The following is a 13,460-nucleotide window of genomic DNA, read 5'->3' as shown; positions in this document are numbered from 1 at the left end:
TTGAGCTGCCCAATTTACACCCAAATAACCTATACCCATGGTATGTTTCGATCAGGGGGAGGAAACCAGAGCCCCTGGGGAAAATGCACGGAGACACGGGAAGAATGTACAAACTCCTTTCAGTTCACGTGGGATTCAAACTCCAGTCCTGATCGCTGGCCCTCTAAAGACATTGTGCTAACTGCTTCGCCAACCATGCTGCTCATGTTACTCTTGAACATGTGTTTGAGGTTGAAGGAGACAGTTTTCTACTTTGGAATTGTATTTACCCTCAAGATGAGCTTTGAACCACATTTCTACATGATCCCTAAGAATGTTCTATTCCCAACTTATAGCATCATCCTGCCCCTTCCCATCCAATCTCGCCTTCTGCTGAAAACCTCATCCATGCTCTTGTTACTCTAGACTTGATTATTCCAGCACTCGCCTGATTAACCTACCTCGTTCCATAAATTTGAAGTCTTTCAAAATTCTGTTTGATCATTTTTGAGACTCCCCAACTTTCATTCATCCATTATTCTGAGCTAACTGACATTTTTTTTTTTCAAAATGCTTCTGTTTTAATTTTTTTTTACCAAGTTTGCCCTCCCATCACTGTTCCCCAAGTGGTCAGGCTTTCTCCAGGTCTGGCCTCTGGAACATGCTTTCAGCTTCCAAAGGCTTCCTCAGCCTCTTCCTCTTTTAAGATGCCCCTAAAGTCTACCTCATTGATCTAGTTTTTGGTCATGAATATTTACACCACCTTTCATGGGTAGCTTCTTGTAATGATTTCCTTTCCCCTTGTTTATTAATTTTACTTTGTTTATTAATTTTACTTTTAAAAGCAACAACAACACTGTTCAGCCTGCTGTTGTACGTACACCACTGATATTATATTCTATCCTACTGTCATTAAGAAGCTGTGCATTATAATGCTGATTTTATATTGAACTAAGGCTTATTCTTGTACTGTGAGCTTCCCTCATATGTGACATAAAAGGAATCTTGCAATTGGAATGATCCATCTTTACAAGGTTTTTCTGGATATCAATCTTAACCAATTGCAAAATGCTTACTTCTGGGATGCAGCTGGTTGCGTGAGACTACATGTTGGGGGCTTGACACTATGAATATGGATCTTGTGCAATATATGAATTGCAATTGAGCAGAAGATCTTTATGCCATCTGGACACATCTGTTGGAAATCAGAGGTAGGTTTGTAACAATGAAAGGAAGTATTTTCTTTCTTTACATCAGTAAGGATTTTTTAAATGTCATATAGAAAGAAAGACTTGATAAATCAAAAATGCTGAAGGTTTCAGAGTGAATAGACAAAATTGCCCAGTCTGGTGTTCTTGAGGGGAAAAAATACAAGTCAAAACCACAAAATAATCTCATGGGGCAAAGGTGAGGATTCATAGGATTTGCAGCAATCAAAATCTACTTAGGTTTACTGTAAATATAGGATATTGCAATTATTAAATAACTTGTGGTTCCAGTGATTATATCGTTTTATGCCTTTGATGCACTATTGTGAGCAGTTTACTGTTCTGACAAATCAGGAATTAAACTGTAGGTTTTGTATGAAGAAGAAATTAACCTTGCAAGGACTGACTTGTCTAATCTGCTTCTATTGGGTGAATGTGAGAAAACGTATACCGGTATTTCAGATACAATATCTGTGCATTGAAAAAATGAAAAGCAAGAAATTTTAGATGCTGAACTAAAAGCATAAAATGCTGTAAATACTCAAAAATATTGTGGAGAGAGAAAAATAGGTTTAATTTCATAATGAAAAGTCACTGCCTGAAATGTTAACTTTATTTCTTGCTCCACAGATGCTGCCTGACTTGCTGAGTATCATTTTCTATTTTGTTTCAGGGAAAGTATATTTCAATATTGCACAGTGAAATGAATTTTACATGGGGATAGTATAGTATCAGATTAACTAAAATACACTTTGTTTTCCAAAAACACAACTGTAAAACAAAATTATCTTTACTTCAGAATTCAAATAACAATGGTCAGTCATTACACACCACTCCTGATTTGAAGGAGAGTAAGTAAAAATTAGGCAAAGGTTTACAATTGATGACTGGCATAGTATTTATTTTGTATTACAGGCCTGGTTAAAATTAACCCAGTGATATGTAATATAACATGAGAAAGTGGGTTTCTGTTGTTTTGTAACAGCGCAATACAAATTGCCAAATTTATTGAAGGTACTAATCAAGGGACTGTATAGAAGGAGATAATATAGCAAAAGTCACTGAAGGATTTAGATAAGACACATAATCAGGGAGATGAATGTCAATTAAAATTTAACCTTGAAAAATGTAGGCTCAGAATACGAGGATCATCAATGTACTTTATGTAATGAATGAAATTGAATTGTCCAACTCAGAAAGATATTTGGGATTAATCTCAATAATGTCACTTTTGATGTCTTGGTAATGAGGGGAGACAATAACAAAACAAAAGGATGATTGACATAAGAACCGGATTAAGCCATTCAGCCCATAAACTAGATAGACCATTCAATTAGATTATTTCTGATTCTGAAGCCATCAGTTAGACAACTTCAGGAAAGGCTCTAACATTACTTGGGTTTGGCACTTAATGCAATTTAATATGTTGACAAAGGTGATGAGGTCTGTCTAACAGAGACATAGAGCTGAAGCCAAGCATTGTGAAGAAGGTTCAGATTAAGCTGTAATTAAGTGGTGGTAGTGTGGAATGAGCTGCCATCTGATGTGGTGAATATGGGCTTCATCTTATGTTTTAAGAGTAAATTGGATAGATGTATGGAGGTGAATGGACTGGAGGGTAATGTTATGGGAGCAGGTCTGTGCAACTAGGTAGATGACGGTCAGTACAGACGAGAGGGGCCAAATGATCTGTTTTCTGTGCTATAGTATTCTATGGTTCTAAGCTGCTTCTGGAATGAACAGAATCATTATTGAACTTGTGGAGGTTTAAGTATTTCTAATTTAATTGTACAGTTAAGTAAGCATGATTTAATGTTAAATCTTTTTCAGAACTTTTGTAGATAAGAAACCATCTTTTGTGAGTATTTCTACAAGGAAAATAAATGCATTTTTTCTTGTTTTTGACGTTTTAATGATTCTACATGTTCTGGAATAGATTCATGGGCTATAGATTCTAAAAGGGAAATTAAGTAAGAAACCTCAAATGATACAAACATAATGGCCAGTGCAGTAGAGAGCAAAATAAATCATATGAGAATCAAAGTTGTTCACACATGCCTGCAGCTCTCAGTTCAGAGTTCACTACACTATTTCTCCAAGCACTGCCATTACTCATTAACTACCTCTGTTAATCCTTTTATTGCTCTTCAAAAACAATCATTTGTATATTGAAGGCCTCCCTAAACTTAATTCAAGCTGAATAATATGCAAATGAGATCACATTCAGGAATTGTTTGTTGAACTCCATAAATTGATCTGTAATACATTTGGAAAAAGGATAGACATGATTTTAAAAGTCTGGTCATGGGAAGATGCATGAAAATTTCCTGTGAAGTCAAACTTCTTGAAATATTCTCCTTAACCTGTGTATCAGTTTTATATGAAAAATCTTTCTGATGGTTCGGAAAAAGCTCCTTCTTTTTCCCCAACTGCTTGACCCAATGAGTTTCTCCAACAGTTTGGTTTTTTATGGCTCCAGATTTCAGCATCTGCAATCTCTTATGTCTCCACTCTAAGGTTTTGCTGGATAAACCTGAACCATTAAACCTGCTGCCTAAGATCTGTTTTGTGCAAGTTGTTATTTTTCTTGTTTTGACAGATGCAAATCTACCTAATTTCCATTTGGAATTCTGGATAATAAGTGAAAAGTTTAAAAGAAATAGAAACATGGTGAGAGTTGTTCCCACATGAATTGATAGGAATCGGGACAAAGGGTTCAGGAGGTGTGATGGTGAGTAAGCCAACACACCCACCCCCCCCCCCACCACCCATAGGTGCCAATGGCTTCAGTGAAGTTGGTCCAGGGGGTGGGAAGGTGCAATGGAGAGCTGGCAGTAGGATTCAATGGCTCAAGCTGAACATTCCTGTGTAATTGAGATGGCTGCATGGGTGGGTGGGTGGTTGGAGAGTGCAGCGACTCTTTTCTTGCCATTGAACGGTACGCAAAATAAATCTTTTCATAATATCTCAGTACATGTACCAATAATAAATAAAACTAAATGTGAAAATTCTAATATGTGAAACAGTTTCCGTGCAATCTGGTCTTCTTGCGCTAAACCTATATAAAGTATTCCACTGAAGCTCCTAAAAAGCATTCATCTTTTATATGTGGATTTCTTTGGTGCTGCATCTTTAGTGAGGTGTTGCTGCCAAGAATGCATCACTATTGGCTTATTTTCAGTTTATTGGTTTCGCAGTTTTCTTTGTAAAAGTTCATGACCACATCTATTATAATAGCAGGTGTTGGAAATCTGGAATAAGAGTTGAAAATGCTGAAATTTCCAGAAAGCTGTGGAATGATATTTCTGTGAAATAGATGATTTGTGTTTTCTCTCCATGGATGCACCTTGACCTGTTGAATTTTTCCATTATTTTCTGTTTTTAATTATACTAGAATCTTCATGTAAGATGATATGATGCTTAACCACAAGTCAGTGTCTTAATTGTGATGTTAAACTTGTGTAACTAAGTGGGTAAATCTATCTCCTGATGTGATACTGAGCCACGCAGATTAAGGTCTCAGGATTATCTTGCTTTGGGCTAAATTAGTCATTTTGATGGTAGCAATTTTTAAGTTGGATAATTAATTCCAGTGCTCTTGGGTGAAGGAGGCAAAATGAAAATTGGCCTTTATCCATTTCTGATTTCTGCTGCAAAATATAAAGCCAAGGGAGGGATGGGATGGGGTGGGGGAGAAAGGTTCAGTTTGGTTGTGGGTCTCCCCACCATATTGCTCAATAGCTCCTAATTCTCATTGAGTAAGTGTACACTTTGACAGTGATTACTTTGGTGAGGTGCAATTGAAATGCACACTTTCGGAAGGACAGTTTGGAAAAAAATTGTATGTGGATATAAGCTTCAACATTTAGTGTGTGTTGAAGCTATACTAGTAATGTATCCCAGGATATTGGGGAGAGAGCAATCTGTGTTTGGTAATCAAATTTTCTTCTAACAGATCCTGGCAGCTTCTATTTTCTCAACATATTGATTGCCTGATTGGAGAGGTAATTTGACCTCTGCAATTCAAAGAGCATAGTTTTTGGACGAGAGCGTTAAACTCAATTATGTCAACGCACAGTGAGCAGGCTCTACATTTGTTTCCTATAAAGAAACAGCTTGGCAGCAAACAGAACCATTCAGATAGAGCAGCTGTTAAATGGTAAAGACAATTGAGTCAAATATTTAACTAAAGGCTTTCAATTGCCATTTAAAGACAAAGGTTGAGAGTTCTCATTTTTGTATCTTTGGAACTCTTTCTATATCTGTAAGTTTTTCAGGTTTGTTTGAAACACTCATACATCCTTATAAAGTATTTTGGAGGTCTGGGTGGACTCTTGTCATTTGTTATTGTTAATAAGAATACAGATAGACTGAATTATTTGGTTTTGTGAACTGTGAATTACAATTCATGAATTTAGTGTGTGCAAGAAGACAACTGGTATATTCCATGTTATATAGGCAATTATGGTTCATTTATTATTGTTTTACCTTGGTGAGATAGTGAAGAATTTTGCAGAAATATTTCTCAGTAGATGAAATGGCTAAAGTGGTGCCTTTAATAAAATATATTTTTCTGTGGATAGAACGAGCTTAATTGTTTGAATGTTCTTTTTCGTGAACAATTATGTGGTATTTGCGCTATTTGGGCTGGATTGTGCTTTGCAATTAGGATTGAGGTTTCAGCTATCACTTTCTTTGATATTGCCTGTTACACACCATGTTTTGAATTAACATTTCTTCCAGTGTGATAGATGTAGAGACAAACTTTGAATTTCACATTTTCAGATTGCTTTGATCTAAAGAGAAAATAACATAAGGCCAATAAAACTTGAATCAAAGTGTGGTGCACTGTTAGCCAGAATCAGACACACACAAAGATAAAGACTGTACAACAGGCTTTAATCCACAAAGACTTCCACAGAGCCAGGCTGGCTGTGGCTGCACCAACTCAGTGTGAGGCCTCGGGAGGCCGGCGCAGGCTTATATCCTGGAGGGTGATTGACACCCGACCGGGTAGGGCTTGATCCATTCAGGCCGACTGATTGACAGCTGGCCAGGTGTTGTCCTGTCCCCTTACATTCCTGCAGGTACAGAGGTTGCCTCCTGCAGTTGGCCGGTGGTGTACCACCACACAAAGGAAGGAAGGAAATTGGAGTAGCTTTTTGGGTAGGAGTGAGCGAATGTGAAGAACACAGTGGAGGGAACAATTACAACTTTTTGCTCTTTGGTACCCTCATCAGAAAAGCACAGTTAAAATCCATCCTCGTGCTTACTTAACACCCGTCGTTTAAAATCTATTTCTCAAATCAAAACATTTAACTGAGGCCAATACCAATCCTGTGGTATTGATCCCCTATAATGATTTGTACAACCTTGTCTGAATATATATTATTGGAGAACTTGTGTGAAATTCTGCTTCCAGTGTGGCGTATCATGTCTAACGATATGAGAATGTATTTCAGAGATGTGGCCCAGGTATTCCTGGGACAAGGACTGTTGTGAGCTCTTAGCCCAGGAATGGTGGCTTTACCTTCTTGCTTTTCTTCAGTGTTTTTGTCTCCCGCTTTACAGAATTTGAATGTGGATATTTGCGGAGGCCAAAGATGAAACGGAAACCAATGAAGTTCTTTACTTATTGTCTGGAATCTAGAGATTTGTTTAGGCAGTTCAAGATCATTTTCTCATCCAAGCTCTGGAAATGTTGGAATCTGTGAGCTTGCTTTGGTAAAGGTAATATCAGTCATTTTGGTTGGAAAAATGCTGTTTTATTCATGACAAACGAGCTGAAGAGATACTTTGGTCTTCTTGGCAGCGAAGGATCAACCACCTACACAGTTCACATAAACTTGCCCAGCCTTGCCATCAAGGCCTTTTCAGTCTAATGTGCTGGGAAAGAATGACACTTTTGGTCCAGAAATACTTTGCTGAGGAAACTATTTATACCATTTGTATAGTGTTTGGATAATATACCATTCATTTTTTCCTAATTTAATTTGCTCTTTTCAGTTAGAGCCCAAGTAAACTATCAGAATATGACCTACTGGGAGATGTGCAAAAGTTTTTTTTCAGCTTTTCTGCAGTTTGCATCATATTGGATCAAAATTCCATAATTTCCACTTACAATGTGTTCTTGAAGCAACTGAAGAAATTGAAAATGTCAGTGATTTGATGTTCTGAAGACTAAATCTAGCATAATAGTGTGTGTTGCTGATGGATGAGCTGGAAGCAGACAGGAAATGTTAAAGATTCATGATTCTGCACATAATTACAGTTCAGTGGCTAGCCTCAGGGCAAAACAGTAGCTATGGCAGATGCACATTCATTGAAAGATAACTATTTGTGTTGGGGTAACTATCTGAGCCATTGTAACAATTCTAGTAGCGTCCTGCTTCTAGGGCAAAAGAGAACTTCATTTTTTTGTGCATGAAATTTCTGTTTATTCTATTTTCTTGCTTTTGATTAACAGAAAGGTGATTCAGTATCTTTACTCATTGCTGCAGAAATTAGTGGATTGAAATATTAAGGCATTTGCACATATTGAGTTTATTGTCTCAATCTTTGTCTCCACCATGTACAACAAATGCTGAAATGTTCAGACTAAGAAATGCACATCCTGGAAATCGACCATGTTTTCTGAGGATCAAGGCCAGAAAACTTTCAAGTCCCTGATAAAGTTAGGCTCACACATCTGGTCACCATAGAGATATTCCTTTTTATCTTTATCACCAACAATCATTATTTATTTGAAAGTGTTCTCTTTGGACTTTTGACATTGTTAAATCTCTGATGCCTCTCTCCACTGAATTTGAAGTAAATGGGTGATTGACTGTAGGGGTATATCACAGGAGGAGCAGCACGGTTGGCATAGCAGTTAGATTTAGACTGGAATTTGAATCCCGTGCCTTCTATTAGGAGTTTGGACGTTCTCCCAATGTCTGTGTGGCTCCAGTTTCTTCCCACCATTCAAAATGCACCGGGGGTCTCGGTCAATGGGGTGTAAATTGGATGGCACGGACTTGTGGGCCAAAATGGCCTGTAACCATTCTCCATGTCTAAATTTAATTTAAAAAAAAAATAAAATTTGGAGAAGTAGTTTCAGCTAATTTCTTCAGGACTTGGGTTGGAGTTATTGAGGCATGTATGTAGAGCATTGGTCTTATAAACTTGGGGAGATGAGTTTGTTCCTCGCTGGGGCTTATTTCTGTGAAGGGCGCTGGACAAAGTGGCAACTCTCTGTCTTCGTTACGGTAGACAAAGTTAAAGAATTTCATGCTTGTTGCATTCTAAATGTATTATTACATGACAATAATGGAACCTCTACCTTTTTTTTTAACCTGTGCATTCCTGGTTGGCATCAACTAACTTAGAATGGATTAGAATAGAATGTAGAATTTTTCTGCTCTATGTGACTCATTTATTCCATAGGAGACAGGAAAGCAGGTGGAGCAATCTTTCAAAGTAGGTTAGAAAAACGAGGCTTGCGCTGTATGCCTGAAATTCATATTGTAACTTTCTGGAGAGCCTTTCTGTGAAATAAAATAAAACATGAGTATGCAGAAAAGGACATGAATCTCTACTGCTTGAGTCTGCAGGTTTAATTATTCATTTCCAATTTTAAAACATTCAGTTTGGTTTGGAAAAGCAGTTTGTGAAAGACGTATGAAAGAGTCAGCATTAGGCAGAGACTGCCTGTCAAGAACCAATTGAATTCTGACATTTGGCAGCTGCAGCGATGACCATGAACAAGTCGAGTTATAATATTACTGTTTGAGTAGAGTAGGACAATAATAATTTTTCTGGAGACTGATGGATCTGACCTTAACCTGATCAGTCATGGATCAATTGATACTATTCTGGTTTAATTTACCAAATGATTTACTTTCCGTTTTATATACTGTAGTTGGAAACTATGTACACAATTTGATTACTGGCTTGAAATGGCAAACCATCTCATTCAAATATAGAAGCTGTATAATTTTAACTTTTCTCAGATAGCCAAAAGTTTGAACAAATGAGGCCAATCCATCTTGTATCATGAGACTTGGGAGTAGAATTAGGCCATTCGGCCCATTCTGTCTTCTCTGCCATTTGATTATGTCTGATTTGTATTTCTCTCAACCCAATTTTCCTGCCTTCTCCCCATAATCTTTGATGCCTTTACTCATCAAGAACCTATCAACTTTTGCCTTCAATATCTCAATGACTTGGCCTCCATCCCTGTCCACACACTATCCTCATACTGACGAAATTTCTCTTCACCTCTGTTCTAAAGGTATTCTTTTATTCTGAAGCTATGCCCTCTGGTCCTATACTCTGGAACTGTGATCTCCACATCCACTTTATCCAGGCCTTTTAATATTCAACAGGTTTGAATGAGATCCCTCTAATCCTAAACTCCAGCGAGAACAGGCCAAGACCCTTCCCTGTACGTGAACCCTCTAATTCCTGTGATCATTCTCATTACGAATGAGTGGTACGGTTAGCATAGCGGTTAGTACAATGCTATTACAGTGCCAATGACCTGCATTAAAATCCAATCTGTTTGTAAGGAGTTCGTATGTTCTCCCTGTGCCTGTGTGGGTTTCCTCTGGGTGCTCCAATTTCCTCTCACACTCAAAAATGTATGGGGTTTTCAGGTTAATTGGTCTATTTGGCCAACATAGGCTCATGGGCCAGAAGGGCCTGATATCATGCTATATGTCTAAATTTAAATTGTGGTGTGGTGGGGGGGGGGGGGGGGGAGGAGAGAGAAACTCCTCTGGACCCTATGCTGCTCATTTTTTTTTAGCTATGGGGCCCAGAACTGCACACAATACTTCAAATGTGATCTGTCCAATGTTTTATAAAGCCTCAGCATTGTTTTTATATTTCAGTCCTCACAAAATAAATTGCATTTTCTTTTCCTTACTCCCAACTCAACTTTCCAGTTAACCTTTAGGGAATCCTGCGCTGGGACTCCGAAGTTCCTTTGGATCACCTTCAGGATCCTGGGATGTGGACAATCTGGCCCAGGTAATTTATTCACCTTAGAGCTTTTGGCTTCCCAAGGACCCTTCAGCTTCCTAAGCACTCTCTCCATAATAATGGTGACTACACTTAATTCTGTCTCCTAATGCTCTCAAAGATCTGGCATGTTGCTGGTCTCTTCCACAGTGAAGACGAACACAAAATATTCATCTGTCATTTCTTTGTTCCCCATTACTTCTCCAGCAGTCTGATGTCCACTCTTATCTTCTTTTTTTACTCCTTGTATAATCTGGGAAAAAAAACTTTTGGTATCCCCTCTTGTCTTGCTGGTGATTTTTACCTTCATGTATTATCTTTTCTTCCCTCATTACATTTTTTGTTGCCTTCTATTAGTTTTAAAATCTCCCTGATCCTCTAACTTCACACAAATGTTTGTAATATCGTAAGGCCTCTCTTTGGCTGCTCTATGGTCTTTAACGTCCACTGTGCCATGGTTCCTTCAACTTCCTATTAAAATGCTACTTCTTTGGGATGAAATTATCCTGAATTTTCCAAATTACTCCCAGAAATTCCTGCAATTGCTGCCAGAGTCCCCTTCCTATAATCTTTGGCCAGCAACTCTCTCCTATCTCTGTAGTTTACTCAACAGTAATACCAATGGATTTGATTCTAGCTTCTCCCTCTCAAATTTCAGGGGTGAATTCTATCAATCAAATTATGATAATCAAATTAAAATTTTTAATTTATTTAAATTTTAAATGTAGACATACAGCACGGTAACAGGCCATTTTGGCCCATGAGTCTGTGCTTCCCAATTAACCTACAAGCCCCCGGTATGTTTCACACAGTTGGAGGAAACTATGGAGTCCCCGGGGTAAACCCACGCAGACGTGGGGAGAACGTATAAACTTCTTATCGACAGTGCAGGATTCGAACTCGGGTCCTGATCGCTGGCGCTGTAAAGGAGTCGTGCTAACCACCACGCCAACTGTGCTGCCTTTAAGATTTACTTGAAACTCCCTCGTCAAATCTGGTCTCTGCACAACTCCAGATGCACTGTTTTATATATGTGCCACATGTCTATGCAGCATTTTAGGTGAAGAATTCTTAAGTGTCATGGGTGCATTTCCTATTGTTGTGATGGCACTTTGTTTTTTTTCTTTTTTTTAGCAATAATATAATAAACAATAAAAGCACTTGCATTTTAACACCATTTGGAAACCTGTATATTTGGAGCTTCCTCCTATTTTCTTGATCTGTATTTCTGCAGAAATTTTGAACATGCCAATCATTTTGTTTTTATTTGTGTAATATTAGTGCTAGTTTAATTTGTAGCTGACTTTTGGTTCCTTCCTTACTCCTTCCATTCTAAAGGCAGGATTAATGATTCCATGCACAATCTGATGATTCTGCTATTTTAGCTTCTTTCAATCATCTAACAATTAGCTTCCACAACTTTAAAAAAAATTCTCCTTCATCTCATTTGTTTTATCGGTTTGCTCTATCACTCTCCGATCTTGATAACTTTCTCAAATCTTTCAGCCCTGTATCCAGCAGGATTAAATCTATCAACACTGGTGAAAACACCAATCTTGCTGACTTCAGTTTTCACTCAATAATTGCTCCTATGCTGATGCTTGTCTGTTGATTAGGCCTTGCATTAATTTTTAGTCCTTTGTTCTCCTGAATAACCTTGAATAACTTATCAATCAGCCTTTACACCCACCTCTGAACCCACCGGCACTTGAGCACTTGACAAAATGACTTCTTGTTGGAAAGAAATCACACTTAGTCAAGCATTTCCATTTTGTTTGACACAGTGGATCAAGTGACTGGGTAACTGACAATTCTTTGCTTCCTTTACTTGATCCATTTGCTGCTTTCATGCTTCTGTCTTTTCTGACTGTGCACATAAAGTATTTGAGACTCTTCTAGGCTCACTGGTTGACTTGCCCCTTGTTTCTCATCTTGTGTTACATCTCATATTAGTTATCTGCATGGTTTTACTGCCTTTACTAATCAGGTATAAAACATGATGAGCCAACGTTAACTCATTTGTACTTCTCCATTACCACTATCTGAGTTTTTAATGTCTGATAATTTCGATGGTGAACTTTTTGGTCCTTACTGCAGCTGCACATTTTGATCCATTATTTGCCTTCTGTAACCTTTGCGAGTTCTGTAACTATTGCTCCTTTGTATTTGTGATCGAAGGAAATCACACTCAGTAAACCAGTTTCAATTTGAGACTGTAGATTGAATAAGACTGTAGGTCTTAGAAAATTCTCTGCGTCCACTCTGTGGGTCTAAACTTGAGCTTCCCGTAGCCAACAATTCAGAATCAGAATTTATTGCCATTAACGAGTCACATTCATATTATAAACCATCTTACAACAGTTTTATAGTGCACGAAAAGTAAGGCAGTGTCTTTTGATCGTTGATTATTCAGGAATCCGATGGCATCAGGGAAGAGGCTGTCCTTGTGCCACTGAGTGCTTGTCTTTAGGCTCCTGTACCACCTCCTTGATGGTAGCAGAGTGAAGAGGCCATGGTCTGGTTGGTGGGGGTCTTTGAGGATAGAGGCTGCTTTTTTTAAGACATTACCTTGTGTAGATGTCCTCGTTGAAGTGAAGTCTGGTGCCTGTGATGTTGCAGGCTGAGTTAACAACCCTCCAGAGTTTATTCTGGTTCTGTGATTTGGTGCTTCCATACCTAACAGGAATGCTCTTCACGGTACATCTGAAGAAGTTTGTGAGAGTCTTTGGTGACATACCGAATCTCCTCAGACACCTCACAAGTATAGCCACTGGCTAGCCTTCTTTGTGATTGCATCAACTTGGAGGCTCCAGGACAGATCTTCGGAGATGTTGACACCCAGGAATGTGAAGTTTTTGACCCTCTCCACCACTGAGCTCTCAATGAAGACTGGGTCATGTTCCCCTGGCTTCCTCCTGAACAATTTTAACTCCCCCAACCATTTTGACAATGGCATGTGGGTGAGGCTAAGTCTAAACATGACAAACAAAACATCATTTTCCTGCTGTGCAACCTTAGGCCTAATGGCTTGGACATTGATTTTTCTACTTTTAGGTAACCCAACCCCACCCCCCCACTCCCATCTGATTTCACTGTTCCCATTTCTTTATTTTTTTTCTCTTACTCTTCTTCCAGCCCCGTTCAACATCCTAATATTTTTTCTCTACCTGTCTCTCCATCTTCACACCTTCTCTCATTGATCCTTTCACCTCTGGGGCCCTCCACCTGTTTCTTTCCCCCTTTCCAGTTGCAATTTCACTTTTTTAAAAT

At 38.5% G+C, this 13,460-nt stretch overlaps 1 protein-coding gene across 33 annotated transcripts in view; it reads left to right on the top strand.

Moving 5' to 3' along the window:
- The window catches only part of sox6 (SRY-box transcription factor 6), a 676,057-nt gene that overhangs the window by 56,066 nt on the left and 606,531 nt on the right, over positions 1-13,460 (top strand). For 2 of the 33 annotated variants that reach the window (XM_069897867.1, XM_069897863.1), the window contains exon 3: positions 10,115-10,199. The exons of 30 other annotated variants lie outside the window; for them this stretch is intronic. The gene's annotated coding sequence lies outside the window, so the exon portion shown is untranslated. Of the gene's footprint in view, positions 1-8,611; positions 8,646-10,114; positions 10,200-13,460 lie in introns of those variants that run through there. One more of the 33 variants, XM_069897871.1, reaches the window with a different exon arrangement.

Source organism: Narcine bancroftii, chromosome 1, assembly GCF_036971445.1.
Source record: "Narcine bancroftii isolate sNarBan1 chromosome 1, sNarBan1.hap1, whole genome shotgun sequence".
NCBI lineage: Eukaryota > Metazoa > Chordata > Chondrichthyes > Torpediniformes > Narcinidae > Narcine > Narcine bancroftii.
This window is presented reverse-complemented; position numbering and strand designations above follow the sequence as displayed.